At 36.9% G+C, this 15,855-nt stretch overlaps 1 protein-coding gene across 9 annotated transcripts in view; it reads left to right on the forward strand.

Annotated features, from left to right (window-relative positions):
* NCK1 (NCK adaptor protein 1) overlaps nucleotides 1-15,855 on the forward strand; it is a 111,246-nt gene that overhangs the window by 67,334 nt on the left and 28,057 nt on the right. The window contains exon 1 of one of the 9 annotated variants that reach the window (XM_053599297.1): nucleotides 9,945-10,060. The exons of 7 other annotated variants lie outside the window; for them this stretch is intronic. The gene's annotated coding sequence lies outside the window, so the exon portion shown is untranslated. Of the gene's footprint in view, nucleotides 1-9,944; nucleotides 10,061-15,855 lie in introns of those variants that run through there. One more of the 9 variants, XM_053599301.1, reaches the window with a different exon arrangement.

Below are 15,855 nucleotides of genomic sequence, written 5' to 3' on the forward strand. Positions count from 1 at the left end.
TGGTGCATTTTAGAAAAATTAAGTAATATATACCTATTGTGAAGTAGTCAGACCACACATATATGTGAAATAGGGAGTGAAAGACTAACCAGTCTTACCACTTACTAAGGGTACCACTGTTTACAATTTGCTGTATATCCTCCCTGAATTTTTAAATGCATATACAAACAAACAATAAGAACTTTTTTCAAAGTAGAATTATAATAATCATACTGTTTTGGAACTTGCATTTTTTTGCTTAATATCTCTTGGACATTTTTTCATATCAGTACTTAAAATTTAGACAATCTTGATCTACATTTTCTAAGTTTTTACAATTATTAGCAATACTGCATCAAACATTCTTAGGCACATAATTTTGGATATTTGCAATGTTTTTCTTGTATGCATATCACTGTTTCAAAGAAATGTACATTTAAAATTTTGATAGCTATTGCCAAATTTTTCTTTTAAAATAATGTTTTTTTTTTTTTTTTTGTAGAGACAGAGTCTTACTTTATGGCCCTCAGTAGAGTGCCGTGGCCTCACACAGCTCACAGCAACCTCCAACTCCTGGGCTTAAGCGATTCTCTTGCCTCAGCCTCCCGAGTAGCTGGGACTACAGGCGCCCACCACAACGCCCGGCTATTTTTTGGTTGCAGTTTGGCCGGGGCTGGGTTTGAACCCGCCACCCTCGGCGTATGGGGCCGGCGCCTTACTGACTGAGCCACAGGCGCCGCACTAAAATAATGTTTTGAAATACAGTTTTTGGCAAAGCTGTGAGGAAATAAAGCCAACATATTAACCCAGCATATAAAGCCAAAAAGAAAAGCAAATCCACTTAAAATTTAACTTTCTTTGATGACCATTTATTCAGCTAAGCACCAGGTAAAAGAGCTAACTTTTAAAAAAATATATGCATTTAAATGTATAAGCATTTAAAAAGAGCTAATTTGAGTCCAGACAGGAGGAAATGTGTATCTTTAAAAAGGTAAGTGACAAACTGAAACCAACATTTTGCAGCTGACATCACAGACAAGAGAATTTCTAAAAACTGAAAAAGAAAAGCCACACCACAGGGAAATGAGCAAAAGATATGAACAACACTGTGAAGAGGCGGAGCAAGATGGCAGCCGAGTAACAGCTTCCTTGCATCTGGGCACCGTGAGTCTGGGGAGATAGGACTCCAGGCATCTCTGGCTGGTGGGAAATGCCTATCATCACTCCTATGAGGATACAGGGAGTCAGCGAGAGACTTCTGGACCCCAAGAGGAGGACTAAAACAGTGGAAAACCGGCAAGTGGTCGCGTGTGTTCAATCCGTCTAAACCCGCCCACAACTGTAAGTTCAGTAGCAGCGACTGCAAACCAGAAAGGCCTTACCTGTGAACTGTTTTGATGTCCTTGGACTTGGCACTGAGTTGAACTGCCTTGGGGAAGGCCTGAGCGGGAGTGCGGAGAACTTTGGCCGTTGTCTAGGGCCCCAGTCTGAGCCGCTGAGCCAGACGGAGCTAATAGTGTTTGGCGGTGGGTCACACGGATCCATTGTCAGTGATCTGCCCCGGCAAGCTCCGCCCTCAGGGTCGCAGAGCTAGAAAGGGTAGGAGCTGGTAACCCAGCAACCAAGTAGCCTGAGGATGGGGTCTGAGCCGCCTTGCAGCCCTAACCCTCACGGGCAGAGTGAGACCCGTTTTGGCACACTGGGTGAGTGGATAGCCACTTCAGCAGCGATTCCAGCGAGAAAGCTGGGAAAGCTTCTGCTCAGCAAGTTTTCAAGTTCAAAGTGCCTTTTAAGTAGGCTGAAGAGAGATTTAGGGTGTCTACCTGCTGGGGTTTGAGAAATCAGCAGCCTCCAGTCGTATCAGAACTGTGACTAACATCTCATATCCCAGAAGACCACGTGTTGCCCAGACAATATTCAATAACATATACAAACTGCTTTGTTTTTGGTTGTGTATTTTTTTCTTTTTTTTTTTGTTTGGTTTTTTTTTGTTTGTTTATTTTGACGTTGCTGATGTTCTTTTGTTTTTTTAATTTCAATCTTTTCCATACAGATCCCTTTTTCTTTCTCAATTTTCCTAGTTTAATTATAATTTCCCATTGCTGCCTTTTTTAATAACTACAACTTCATTTTCACTACTGTTTCTACCGATATCATTTGGTTTTTCACCCAATTTTATCCCCGTAAAGTTTTCTGTTTGCTTGTTTTGGTTTGATTTATAGCATTTTTGTCTTTCCTCTCTACTTGGTGGAGGTGGGGTACTGTGTCTGATGAGGTTAGCAAAGAGCTGCTGACCTCAAGGGAACCACGCAACTGGGCACCCCCAGAAGGTGGGGTTTTTTAAGGTTTTGTCCAAGTACCCTACTGAACAGCTATATTGCCCTGTCTCCCTCTTTCTGTGCCTCTCTTCTTTTTGTCAATATTCCTTATACCCAGCCCCTCTCCTTTCTCTATCTTTCTTTGTTTCTTATCACTCGGTCCTCCTTTCTTTCATCCCCTTTTTTTGCTCTTCAACCTTCTCACCCTTCTGGTCCTGTAACCCTTAGTCCACAGGCACAAGAACTTAAAGAGCAAGAGGAAGTGAAAGGAAAATTAGGGCAAGGAAACAGATAAAACAAATCATTCATGAGGAAGAATCAGCAGAAAACTCCAGGCAACATGAAGAACCAGTCTAGAACAACCCCACCAAGGGACCATGAGGTAGCTACTGCAGATGATTCCACCAGTATAGAAATGTTAGGAATGACAGGGAATTTAGAATACACATGTTGAAAACAATGAAAGAAATGATGGAAACAATGAAGGAAATTGCTAATAAAGTGGAAAATAACCAAAAGGAAATCTAAAAACAGAATCAAATAAGAGATCAACCATATGAAGAATATAAAAAGGATATAGCAGACCTGAAAGAACTGAAACAGTCAATTAGGGAACTTAAAGATGCAATGGAAATTATCAGCAACAGGTTAGACCATGCAGAAGGAAGAATTTCAGAGGTAGAAGACAAAGTTCTTGAGATAACTCAGTAAAAGAGGCAGAAAAGAAGAGAGAGAAAGCAGAACGTTCACTGTCAGAATTATGGGACTTTATGAAGCGTTCCAACATACGAGTTATAGGAATCCCAGAAGGGGAAGAAGAATGCCCCAGAGGAATGGAAGCCATACTAGAGAATATTATAAAGGAAAATTTCCCAAACATCACCAAAGATTCTGACACACTGCTTTCAGAGGGATATCGGACCCCGGGTCGCCTCAACTCAACCGAGCTTCTCCAAGACACATTGTGATGAACCTCTCCACAGTCAAGACAAAAGAAAAGATTCTGCAAGCTGCCAGGAGTAAGCGCCAGTTGACCTACAGGGGCAAATCCATCAGAGTTACCGCAGACTTCTCTAATGAAACTTTCCAAGCAAGAAGACAATGGTCATCTACCTTTAATCTACTTCAACAGAACAATTTCCAGCCCAGAATTCTGTACCTTGCTAAGCTAAGCTTCAAAATTGACGGAGAAATCAAATCATTTACGGATATACAAACATTGAGGAAATTCGCCAGAACAAGACCAGCTCTACAGGAAATACTTCAACCTGTTCTGCACACTGACCACCACAATGGATCAGCAGCAAAGTAAGAACTCAGAAATCAAAGGACAGAACCTAAGCTCCACACTGATGCAAAAGATAAAACTAAGCAATGGACTCTCACCAAATAAGATGAATAGAATACTACCACATTTATCAATTATCTCAATAAATGTTAATGGCTTGAATTCCCCACTGAAGAGACATAGATTGGTTGACTGGATTAAAAAACACAAGCCATCCATTTGCTGTCTGCAAGAAACACACCTGGCTTCAAAAGACAAATTAAAGCTCCGAGTCAAGGGTTGGAAGACAATTTTTCAGGCAAATGAAATTCAGAAGAAAAGAGGAGTTGCAATCTTATTTTCAGATACATGTGGATTTAAAGCAACTAAAGTCAAAAAAGACAAAGATGGTCACTTTATATTGGTCAAGGGAAAACTACAACAAGAAGACATTTCAATTCTAAATATTTATGCACCCAATTTAAATGCTCCCAGATTCTTGAAGCAGACCTTACTCAGTCTGAGCAATATGATATCTGATAATACCATCATAACAGGGGACTTTAACACACCTTTTACAGAGCTGGACAGATCCTCTAAACAGAAATTAAACAAAGATATAAGAGATTTAAATGAGACCCTAGAACAACTGTGCTTGATAGACGCATATAGAACACTCCACCCCAAAGACAAAGAATATACATTCTTCTCATCACCCCATGGAACATTCTCCAAAACTGATCATATCCTGGGACACAAAACAAATATCAACAGAATCAAAAGAATTGAAATTTTACCTTGTATCTTTTCAGACCATAAGGCACTAAAGGTGGAACTCAACTCTTAACAAAAATGCTCAACCCCACCCAAAGGCATGGAAATTAAACAATCTTCTGTTGAATAACAGATGGGTGCAGGAAGAAATAAAACAGGAAATCATTAGCTTCCTTGAGCATAACAACAATGAAGACACAAGCTACCAAAACCTGTGGGATACTGCAAAAGCAGTTTTGAGAGGAAAATTCATCGCTTTAGATGCCTACATTCGAAAAACAGAAAGAGAGCACATCAACAATCTCACAAGAGATCTTATGGAATTGGAAAAAGAAGAACAATCTAAGACTAAACTCAGTAGAAGAAAAGAAATATCCAAAATGAAATCAGAGATCAATGAAATTGAAAACAAAAGAATCATTCAGAAAATTAATGAAACAAGGAGTTGGTTTTTTGAAAAAATAAATAAAATAGATAAACCATTGGCCAGACTAACTAGAAATAGAAAAGTAAAAGCTCTAATAACCTCAATCCGAAACGATAAAGGGGAAATAACATCTGATCCCACAGAGATACAAGAGATCATCTCTGAATACTACCAGAAACTCTATGCCCAAAAATTTGACAATGTGAAAGAAATGGATCAATATTTGGAATCACACCCTCTCCCTAGACTTAGCCAGGAAGAAATAGACCTCCTGAACAGACCAATTTCAAGCACTGAGATCAAAGAAACAATAAAAAAGCTTCCAACTAAAAAGTGCCCTGGTCCAGATGTCTTCATTCCAGAATTCTATCAAACCTTCAAGGAAGAGCTTATTCCTCTACTGCAGAAATTATTGCAAAAAACTGAGGAAGAAGGAATCTTCCCCAACACATTCTATGAAGCAAACATCACCCTGATACCAAACCCAGGAAAAGACCCAAACAAAACGGAGAATTTCAGACCAATCTCACTCATGAATATAGATGGAAAAATTCTCAACAAAATCCTAGCCAATAGATTACAGCTTATCATCAAAAAAGTCATTCATCATGATCAAGTAGGCTTCATCCCAGGGATGCAAGGCTGGTTTAATATACACAAGTCCATAAACGTTATCCACCATATTAACAGAGGCAAAAATAAAGATCACATGATCCTCTCAATAGATGCAGAAAAAGCATTTGATAAAATCCAGCATCCTTTTCTAATTAGAACACTGAAAAGTATAGGCATTGGTGGCACATTTCTAAAACTGATTGAAGCTATCTATGACAAACCCACAGCCAATATTTTACTGAGTGGAGTAAAACTGAAAGCTTTTCCTCTTAGAACTGGAACCAGACAAGGTTGTCCTCTGTCACCTTTACTATTCAATATAGTGCTGGAAGTTCTAGCCAATACAATTAGGCAAGACAAGGAAATAAAGGGAATCCAAATGGGAGCAGAGGATGTCAAACTCTCCCTCTTTGCTGACGACATGATCTTATACTTAGAGAACCCCAAAGACTCAACCACAAGACTCCTAGAAGTCATCAAAAAATACAGTAATGTTTCAGGATATAAAATCAATGTCCACAAGTCAGTAGCCTTTGTGTACACCAATTACAGTCAAGACGAGAAGCTAATTAAGGACACAACTCCCTTCACCATAGTTTCAAAGAAAATGAAATACCTAGGAATATACCTAACGAAGGAGGTGAAGGACCTCTATAAAAAAACTATGAACTCCTCAGAAAGGAAATAGCTGAGGATATTAACAAATGGAAGAACATACCATGCTCATGGATGGGAAGAATCAACATTGTTAAAATGTCTATACTTCCCAAAGCAATCTACCTATTCAATGCCATTCCTATCAAAATACCAACATTGTACTTTCAAGATTTGGAAAAAATGATTCTGCGTTTTGTATGGAACCGGAAAAAACCCCGTATAGCTAAGGCAGTTCTCTGTAACAAAAATAAAGCTGGGGGCATTAGCATACCAGATTTTAGTCTGTCCTACAAAGCCATAGTGCTCAAGACAGCATGGTACTGGCACAGAAACAGAGACATAGACACTTGGAATCGAATTGAACACCAAGAAATGAAACTAACATCTTAGAACCAGCTAATCTTCGATAAACCAAACAAGAACTTACCTTGGGGGAAAGACTCCCTAGTCAATAAATGGTGTTGGGAGAACTGGATGTCTACATGTAAAAGACTGAAACTGGACCCACACCTTTCCCCACTCACAAAAATTGATTCAAGATGGATAAAGGACTTAAACTTAAGGCATGAAACAATAAAAATCCTCAAAGAAAGCATAGGAAAAACACTGGAAGATATTGGCCTGGGTGAAGACTTCATGAAGAAGATTGCCATGGCAATTGCAACAACAACAAAAATAAACCAATTGGACTTCATTAAACTGAAAAGCTTCTGTACAGCTAAGGACACAATAACCAAAGGAAAGAGAGAACCTACACAATGGGAAAGGATATTTGCATATTTTCAATCAGACAAAAGCTTGATAACCAGGATCCATAGAGAACTCAAATTAATCCACATGAAAAAAGCAACAATCCCTTATATCAATGGGCAATAGACATGAATAGAACTTTCTCTAAAGACGACAGACGAATGGCTAACAAACACATGAAAAAATGTTCATCATCTCTATATATTAGAAAAATGCAAATCAAAACATCCCTGAGATAATCATCTAACCCCTGTGAGAATGGCCCACATCACAAAATCTCAAAACTACAGATGCTGGCGTGTATGTGGAGAGAAGGGAACACTTTTACACTGCTGGTGGGACTGCAAACTAGTACAACCTTTCTGGAAGGAAGTATGGAGAAACCTCAAAGCACTGAACCTAGACCTGCCATTCGATCCTGCAATCCCATTACTGGGCATCTACCCAAAAGGAAAAAAATCCTTTTATCATAAGGACACTTGTACTAGACTGTTTATTGCAGCTCAATTTACCATTGCCAAAATGTGGAAACAGCCTCAATGCCCACCAACCCAGGAATGGATTAACAAGCTGTGGTATATGTATACCATGGAATACTATTCAGCCATTAAAAAAAATGGAGACTTTACATCCTTCGTATTAACCTGGATGGAAGTGGAAGACATTATTCTTAGTAAAGCATCACAACAATGGAGAAGCATGAATCCTGTGTACTCAATCTTGATATGAGGACAATTAATGACAATTAAGGTTATTGCTGGTGGCGGGGAAGCAGAAAGAGGGATGGAGGTAGGAGGGTGGGGCCTTAGTGTGTGTCACACTTTATGGGGGCAAGACATGATTGCAAGAGGGACTTTACCTAACAATTGCAATCAGTGTAACTGGCTTATTGTACCCTCAATGAATCCCCAAGAATAAAAAAAAAAAAAAATTACCTCTCTAAAAAAAAAAAAAAAAAGATATGAACAAGTAATCCATACAGGAAAACAATGTAAATGTTCATGAAATATGGAAACCAGTGTTTAATCTCAGTGCAATAAGAAAAATATAAATAAAAACTGTTCTGAAATAAGTTTGTTGGCAAGGCTGTGAGGAAATAGTGATAGATATATCTATTAGGAAAGTTTAAAAATAGTCTGTAGATAAGGAATTTAGTAATATCTCACAAAATTACAGTAAATCTTAGTTTCAGCTCAGCTTTTTTACTTGTATGACTCTTATCCAATAGGTATACTCACAGAAAAGTAAAATGTGTTTCATGCTATTATTGCAGCACTGTTTAATGCCAGGGGACTGGAAACAACCCATTGTCCATCAGTAAACGCTAGCTGAAGAAACTGTGATACTTTAGTAATAATAAGTAACATGTAGAAGTAGTAGCTATATTAGCAAAGAAATCTCATATGTGTCCATGGAATATTCTTTAGGATTTATTGTTAAAAAGAGCAAGGGTCAGACATTATACATAGTGTGCCCCTGTCTTTGTGTAGGTGTGTATTTTTGTTGTGGGTAGAGATAAAAATTAGAATTTTCAATTTTCTTACACATGTATTTTCTTGTATACTTTTCTTAAATATTTGAAAATAAAGCATAAACCAAAGCACATTTTCAAAAGTATCCTCTGGGGGAAGGGAAAGTAAAGAGAGAGGCTGAATATGGAAGCAGACTTCTCTTGAGTGTATACCTTGCTTGGTAGTTTAACTTTTAGAACCATCTAAAAGGTACATAATTATGAAATATGTAATTATGTTTTATGTAATTATGAAACATTTTAAAAAGGGACAATAAAGCGATCTTCAAAAAAATGGAAGCAAATGAATCTTAACTGTGTATCTGTTTGGTGTCATAATCACACAGATGCATATATTCTGTCTTTCCTGTGAGGTTTGTTGTATTAGGGAAAACAGTTATGCAAATTTTGCCTGCTAGAATAATCACAGTTTCGAGTTGGCAACTCATTTTGGGCATACTTGATCCTAGGTCATGATCATGGATGGGTGATAAAATTATTTGTTAAAGGTTTGATGGGGACTTTATAATGGTTAAATCAGTTCAACACTAATAAATCTACTTTACATTATTAACATGACTGAAATAGTTCAGCCAAACATAGAGTGCCTCCTAGTACATGGCAACAAGAAGTACACAAGAATACTTCTGAAATATTCTTCCAACAATAACAAAAAATCTAGAAAAAGAAAAAGCCTCTAGAAATAATTACCAGTGCACCCTGTGAGATAGGGGACATAGAAGAACACATCAGCTGATGTGATGAAGATACACATCAGCCAAATCTGTGATGTGGAAAATGTCACAGGACAGATGAGACCAGTTTCTCTCTTTTGTTTTTCTCTTTTTATTCATTTACCACTGATCAGAAGGCTTAAAGCCCATTTCCTTAACAAATAAATGATGTGGAAAAAGTGGGGGGAAAACAGTATTGTATTTAAAAGACTTAAAACTTACATAGCTGAAAGCAATATGTGGCTTGCATTTTAAAACCATTGTAAAAAGATTTTTTAATTAATATGCTCAGTAAAAATTGAACATTAAGTGAAATGAAAAGTATTGCAGAGGTTCTTAACCTTAATAAACACATTTTTGAAATAAATTTTGAAATATAGATAATTGAATTCTAATATAATTGATTTTATTTGCAATATAGTTTTATGTCTTTAAAAATACGAGCAGGGGCTATAGGGCTCACCACACTGGTAAAAGCAGGAGAGTCCATGGCAAAATAATTTTTTAGTTATTATACCAATAATGTAGTAGAATGCCCATCTTCGTACACTCTGTGGAAGACTAGGTAATGTTGGTGATATCTTTGTTACTCTGACGTGTAAAAAATGGTATTTCAGTTTTAGTTGTGATATTTCAGTTTCAGTTTTCATCTCTTTAATTATAAATACATCCAAGATATTTTTGAACATCCTTTGATCATTTGTTTTCTCTTACGTAATTGCTTCTTGACCTTTATCAGGTTTTAAACTTGTTGCCTTTCATCTTTTATATGAGCTTTAATTGTATGATGGTTATTAAACACTTGAACATATAATAAATATTTCCATAACTATCAGTCTTTTAACATTGTTTTTTGTTTCTGTACCAAGTTTATGGCAATAAGTACTAATGTTTTTGTTTGTTTTTTTTTGAGACAATCTCTGTCACTCTAGCTACAGTGCAGTGGCATTATTATACATCACCTCAGCCTTGAACTCCTGAACTCAAATAGCCCTTCTGCCTCAGGCTCCTGAGTAGCTGGGATTACAGGTGTGTGCTACCACAACTGATTAATTTTTCTATTTTTTTCGTAGACATGGCATCTTACTCTTGCTCAGGCTAGTTTTGAATTCCTGACTTTAAGAGATGCTCCCATCTCAGTCTCCCAAAATGCTAGGATTACAGCCATGAGCTACCTTAACTTTGTTTTGTGATGTCAGTGGTAGGTACAATAATGGCTCCCCAAAAATGTACATGTCCTAATCCCTAAAACTTGGGAATGTTACCTGACATGGTTAAGGGGACTGTGTGGGCATAATTAAATTAATTAAGACTTTTGAAGTTGGGGGCATTATCCAGGATTATCTTCATGGGCCAGTGTGATTAAAGGATCCTTTTAAGAGGAAGACAGAAGGTTCATAGTGAAAAAGAGCCCTGATGATCAAACTAAAGATCAGAATACTGCAGCCACAAGCCAAAGAAAGAGGGTAGCTTCTGAAACTTGATAATAAATTTGTGTTGTTTTGAGTCACCAAGTTTATGGCAATAAGGACTAAAGTTAAAGATTTTTTCATTTTATAGTTGCTAACACTGAAATCAATAATATGAAAATAGGCCAGGTACAGTGGCTCATGCCTGTAAGTCTAGCACTTTGGGAGGGGGAGGCAGGAGGATCCCTTGAGGGCAAGAGTTCGAGACCAGACTGTTTAAGAGTGAGATCCTCCTTGGTGTGTGTCACACTTTATGGGGCAAGACATGATTGCAAGAGGGACTTTACCTAACAATTGCAATCAGCGTAACAATAAATTGTACCCTCAATGAATTGTACCCTCAATGAATCCCCAACAATAAAAAAAAAAAAAAAGATCAAAAAAAAAAAAAAAGAATGCCATAAGACAACATGTAGGATATAGAAAGGATAGTTTGAAGAGAAGATGTTCAAATAAAGGTTATTATTTTGTCTTGGAAGAAAAAAAAAAAAAAAGAGTGAGATCCTATCTCTACTAAGAAAAATTAACTGGGCATTGTGTCAGGTGCCTGTAGTCCCAGCTGCTTGGGAGGCTGAGATAGGAGGATTGCTGGAGCCTGGGAGTTTTGAGGTTTCAGTGAGCTATGATGACCCCACTGTACTCTAGCTAAAAGTAAAAAAGAATACGAAAATATTACTTCTATATTTTATTTTTTATGTGTATCTTTAATTTCTATTATTTTAATTAAACTTTTTGAGATAATTGTAAATCCACATTTGGAAGAAATCTTAGAACTTACTGAGAGATCCAGTTTATCCTTTACCCATTTTCCTCTAGTGGTAACATCTGTACACTTTCCCAGCTAGAATGTTGAAACTGATATTGTCAAGATACAGAACATTTTCACTACTGCAAGAACCCCTCATGCTGTCCTTTTATAGCCACGCCCACTTCCTACTGCACCTTTAATCTCTATACAACTACTAATCTGTTTTATCATTTATATAATTTTTTCATTTCAAGTATGTTCTATAAAAGGAATCATGGGATACCTAATCCTTTAGGATTAGATTTTTTTTACTGATTATACTGGTAATTCCCTGAGATTCATCCAGGTTGTTTTTGTATCAATCGGTAGTCCCCTTTTGGTATGAATATACTACAGTTTAATCATTTGCTTGATGAAGGACATTTGGTCGGTTTCCAGTTTTTTGCTGTTACAAATAGAGTTACTATAAACATTCACGTAAAAGTTTTTATGTGACCGTAAGTCTTCATTTCTCTGCGATAAATACACAAGTGTGCATTTGCTAAGTTGTATGGTAGTTGCATATTTAGTTTTACAAGAAACTACCAAATAAATTTGCAGGGTATCTGTATCATCTCAGCAGCAATGTATGAGTGATCCAGTTTTAGCTTATCCTTGTCAGCATTTGGTATTGCTACTTTTTTGTTTTAGCCATTCTGATAGGTATGTTTAGTGGCATCTCAATGCTTTAACTTGCATTTTAGCTTGAATTTTCTTTTTTTTTTTTTTGTAGAGACAGAGTCTCACTGTACCGCCCTCGGGTAGAGTGCCATGAGGTCACACGGCTCACAGCAACCTCTAACTTCTGGGCTTAAGCGATTCTCTTGCCTGAGCCTCCCGAGCAGCTGGGACTACAGGCGCCCGCCACAACGCCCGGCTATTTTTTTGTTGCCGTTTGGCCGGGGCTGGGTTTGAACCCGCCACCCTCGGCATATGGGGCCAGCGCCCTACTCACTGAGCCACAGGCGCCGCCCATCTTGAATTTTCTTAATAGCTAATGATGATGAATATCTTTTCACATGCTCAGTCTCCCAAAGTGCTAGGATTACAACCATGAGCTACTTAACTTTGTTTTGTGATGTCTTTTCATTTGCCGTTTGTACATCATCTTCAGTGAATGTCTCCATCTCTTTTGTTTGTTGTCTAATTGAATTTGTTTTTCTACTGTTGAGTTTTTCCTTTTGTGGAATTTGTCTTCAGTGTCAAATTTTTGTCTAGCCCTAAATCCTGAAAAATGTTTTTTTAATTTATAATTTTACTTTTATGTATATTTGTGTGTTAATTTAAAATTTATTTTTTTTAGGGATTGGGTCTCACTCTGTCACCCAGGCTGGAGTACAGTGGTGTGGTCATAGATCGCAGTAACCTCCAACTCCTGGGATCAGGGACTGCAGGCATAAACCACCACATCTGTGTCATTTCAGTGTGATCCGTTAAGTGTTTGGATAGGCATGAGATTAGATCAGGGTACTTTTTTCCCAGTCTGTTGTCTAGTTAGTTGCTTTAACATTTATTGAAAAGCTGTTTTTTTTCCATTGAATTGCTTTTGTATCTTTGTTGAGATTCAGCAGGACATAATTTGTGTGAATCTATTTCTAGGTTCTCTGTTCTGTTTCATTGATCTGTGTGTCCTTCCCTTTCCCAATACCACAGAATTTTGACAATTATAGCTATAGTAAGTTTTGACATTTGGAAACCTGATTCCTCCCATTTTATTCTTCCTTAAAAAAATTATTTTCACCTATGCTAGTTATCTTGCCTTTCCACGTAACTCAGAATTTAAAAGAAAATTAAAATGTAAGCTTACAGAATAATATTATGTATATATACAAAAAAACTTCCGCTATGATTTTTAAAAGTTGCATTAAACCTGTTTATCAATTTGGGGAAAAATTGATATTTTTACTACATTGAGTCTTCCAATCCATGAATACTTTTCTTTGATTTCTCCATTAGCATTTTGCACTTTTCAACATTTAAGTCCTCTTAATGTTTTGTTAGATATGCACCTCCTTTTTTTTCTTTTCTTTTGCTTTTGGGTAATAATAAATAGTATTGTATTTTTAATTTTGGTATCTGTGTACTCACTGCCAGTATATAGAAATACAGTTGATTTTTGCAGCTTAATCTTCTATCCTATGACTTTGCTGAATTCACTTGTTAAATTATTTGATTGGTTAAAGTTTGAGCAGCCTTATTTGGACTATCTTAGTTGGAAGTTCAAGCCTACATAACTAATAATGCCCTTTTGATGAATGGTGATTAAAAGGTGCTTACATTTAAATTTTCTTTTAAATTCTGAGTTATGTTTACTTAAGTGCAATGCAGGGCATTAGAGCCAACTCAGTCTAATGACCTCTATTTAATTATTTTTAACAGTATTAGGAGGTTTTTTTGGGGATTCCAAGATCCCTTGGGATCTTTAAGTAGTCAGTCATGTCATCTGCAAATAAGGATAGTTTTAGTCTTTCTTTCTGATCTGTATGCCCTTTATTTTCTTTTCTTGCCTAACTGAACTGAATAGAACTTCCAGCACTATGTTGAGTAACAGTGGTTGTCCTTGTCTTGTTCCTGATCTTAGGGGGTTTGTCACCCCATTAAGTCTGATGTTAACTGTACATTTTGGGGGCATGCTATTTATCAAGTTGAGGATGTTCTCTTTCTGTTTTTCTGAAAGCTTTTTATTATGAGTGGGTGTTGAATATTGTCAGATGATTTTTCTGTGTTGATTTGTATGCTAATGATTTTGTACATAATCTTGTTAATTTGGTGGATTATACTGATTAATTTTTGAATATTGAACCATCCTTGCATCCTTGAAAAAACCCACTTGGTTAAGCAGTTTTAATTATTGTTTTCATACTACTGAATTCTATTTGCTAGTATTTTGGTAAGGGTTTTTACATTCATTAGGGTTATGGATAATTTCCATTTTTGTATTATCTTTGTCTACTTTTGACATCAGGATAATACCTCAAAGATTAATTGGGAAGTGTTTCCTGCTCACCCATTTACCTTTTTTTTCTGATTAGTTTATAGGGCAATTCTAATTATCTGTTTCATACTGGGTTTGTGGTAATTTGTGTTTTTGAAGAATTGGTTAGTTGTCTCTAAATTATCAGATTTGTGTGTACAGAGTTGTTTGTAGTATTCCCATGTTATCCTTTTTATCCTTATTACCTTGCAGTCTATAGCAGTATCTTCTAATTTTTTTAATATTATTAATTTTGACTCTCCTTTTTAAGTTTGTTGATTCTATCACTCATTTTAAAGAACCAGCTATTTATTTTATTGACTGTTTATTTTCAGAATTATTAATTTCTGCTCTTTATTATTTCTTTCTTTCTGCTTGCTTTAAGAATTTTTTTTCCCCTATATTCTTGAGTTGGTTGGAGCTTAGAATACTGATTTGAGGCTTTTCCTCTTTCTAATTATATGCATTAGTAGTATAAATTTTCCTTTCAGAATTGCCTTAGCTTTGTCCCCACAAAATTGGTCAGTTGTACTTTCATGTTTTGTTCATTTCAGTGTGAAGTCTGATTTTCTTGGTGACTTCCCCTTTGACCTGTGGATATTTAGAATTGTGGTGTGTAGCTTCCACATGATTAGAGATTTTCCTATTTTCTATTATTGGTTTCTAGTTGATTCTTTTGTAGTTGGAGAATATGCTGTGTGATTTCAGTTCTTTTAAATTTGTTGAGGTTTGTTTTATGGCCCAAGAGCTCTTATGTTTGTTTATTTCTTGAAACAGAATCTCACTTTGTCACCCTTGGTAGAATGCCATGGTGTCACAGATCACAGCAACCTCAAACTCTTGGGCTCAAGTGATTCTCTTGCCTCTTAGCCTCCTGAGGAGACTAGAGGCGCCTGCCACAATGCCTGGCTATTTTTAGAGATAAAGTCTCACTCTAAATTAGGTTGGTCTTGAACTTGGGAGCTTGGGCGATCTGCCCACCTCAGCCTCCCAGAGCCCTAGGATTACAGGTGCGAGCCACCGTGCCTGGCCTTGGTCCAAGAAATCTTGTTTGTTCCCTGGACACTTGAAAAGCATGTGTATTCTGCCATTTTGGGGTGGAGATTTTATAAATGTTGATTAAAACCTATGGGTTGAATATGTTGGTGAGCTATTTGATATTCTTGATGATTTTCTATTTGTCTGGCAGGTAGAAGTTCTGGCTCTTTAATTCCCTTTTACTTACCCAGTAGAGAGGTCTGAGTGCATTATTATCCCCTCTGGAGCCCTTGAAGTTTGTGTTTCCCACCTGGTCTTTGCTGGTGTAAGTAGAGCTGCAGTTTTTTCTGTAGTTTGATTGGAGTAGGGCAGTTAATTGTCTGAAAGTTTTCTGTCTTGTTAAGACTGTTTCTTTTTTGTTCCATTATATGAAGAGCGCAGGTTATTGTTTTTTGTTTTTTTTTGTGTGCCCATTGGTGTGTCTAGGTGGCCAGCATTTACCCCCTAACTTCTGGGATATATCAGGCAAAAAATGAAAGCTAAGGAATTATTGAATAACTCATTCCCCCCAATGAAATGGGGAGAAATGCTACCTAATATATACAAAATTCTCATA

Source organism: Nycticebus coucang, chromosome 8 (genome assembly GCF_027406575.1).
Source record: "Nycticebus coucang isolate mNycCou1 chromosome 8, mNycCou1.pri, whole genome shotgun sequence".
NCBI classification, from domain to species: domain Eukaryota; kingdom Metazoa; phylum Chordata; class Mammalia; order Primates; family Lorisidae; genus Nycticebus; species Nycticebus coucang.